Source organism: Sinocyclocheilus rhinocerous, unplaced genomic scaffold (assembly GCF_001515625.1).
Source record: "Sinocyclocheilus rhinocerous isolate Xijiao unplaced genomic scaffold, SAMN03320098_v1.1 scaffold1390, whole genome shotgun sequence".
In the NCBI taxonomy this organism is placed as follows: domain Eukaryota; kingdom Metazoa; phylum Chordata; class Actinopteri; order Cypriniformes; family Cyprinidae; genus Sinocyclocheilus; species Sinocyclocheilus rhinocerous.
The window spans coordinates 443940-445347 of record NW_015665627.1 but is presented as its reverse complement, the minus strand read 5'-3'; positions in this window follow the sequence as shown (position 1 = coordinate 445347).

The window sequence follows — 1408 nt, the reverse complement described above, 5'->3', positions numbered from 1 at the left end:
TTTAAATCGCATCATATGACCCCTTTAAAAAACAAACAAACAAAAAAAAACTTACATTTAACTAACAAAAAATGCTCCAAACGTTTTTCTAAATAACTTTATAAAAAAACTAAACGAAATATAATCCCTTTTCCATTACATACAAAACTGAACTATTTTTCCATTACATACAAAACTGAACTATTTTAATAGCTGAAACAGTTGTATAAGCTGTTTTGGGAAAAGGGGAAAAAAGATGGGCTAGGGCCTATATTTGAGGCCCGTATAGGGTTCTAATCCACTTCATCCAACGCTGTTTTGTTCTCTGTTTTCATCTGTGAGCATGCTCTTGATATATGTATTTTACCATTTTGTTGAGTTTAAAAAGTGTGACACATTCGTTCTACTCTCACTGATCAATTGGTCCCCCATAAAAAAAAAAAAACTCTGTGGGTACCCTCGGAAGAAATCCTGCAGGCGCCCTTGCATCCAGTGAGACACTAACAGATACATTCAACGTTCTGAATCTCCGGCCTGTGAAGGTGACACCGTAACAGATACGTTCAGGTTCTGAGTCTCTGGCCTGTGAGGGAGAGACGCCAACAGACCACACCCTGAGTCTCCAGCTTTTGAAGCAGCAACAGATACAACCACGTTCTGAGCCTCCAGCCTGCAAGGAAAGTGATACTCTACGTTCAGAGTCTTCTTCCAGCGAGACAACAACAGATGCAGCATGACTTGAGTCTCCATCCTAGAGAGACAAAGCGGATTGACCAACTTCTGAGTCTCTAGACCAGAGAGGCACAAGACATACAGACATTTGCAACAAGGTTAAGCTCCGGTGAGCAAACCTCCACTTCAAGGTACTTTCATCTGCGTGTTCCAGGACCTCCTAATCCAGGGCCACGCCTGTGTTACAGATTTTAGGACCCTTTGGTGCTCCAGGAGATCAGCATCCTATAGCGCTTCATGCTCAAGGCTGTTGAAACGGATTCCTGCTCCTTTCCCCTTTGCATTGCTACCAGCACAACCAGTGGAAGAAGTCACCGCCATTGGACTGCAGTGCACACTCGACCACAGAGAACATAAATATCACTTATCCAAACCTCTTCCAGAGATCTTGGCACTGTTTTTATATAATCAGCATATGAATTTCTAATTTACATTAGATGTTATATAGCTGATGTCAGATTCTAACAAATAATCTCTCGATTTATTTGTTTGATGCATAATAGGGTTCTTCACCTTATTAGTTTCAGTTTATCTTTTCTGAAGATAACATAACTCTGCCATAGCAACACCCAACTAAATCACTTACATTTTATGCATCTTACGCACTATATTGCTTTTCATTCATCGTATGCATAGTAGTTGTTGATTACTCTTGTCTATCTTTCGTTAATAAAATTTATTTTATCATACTTGTGTC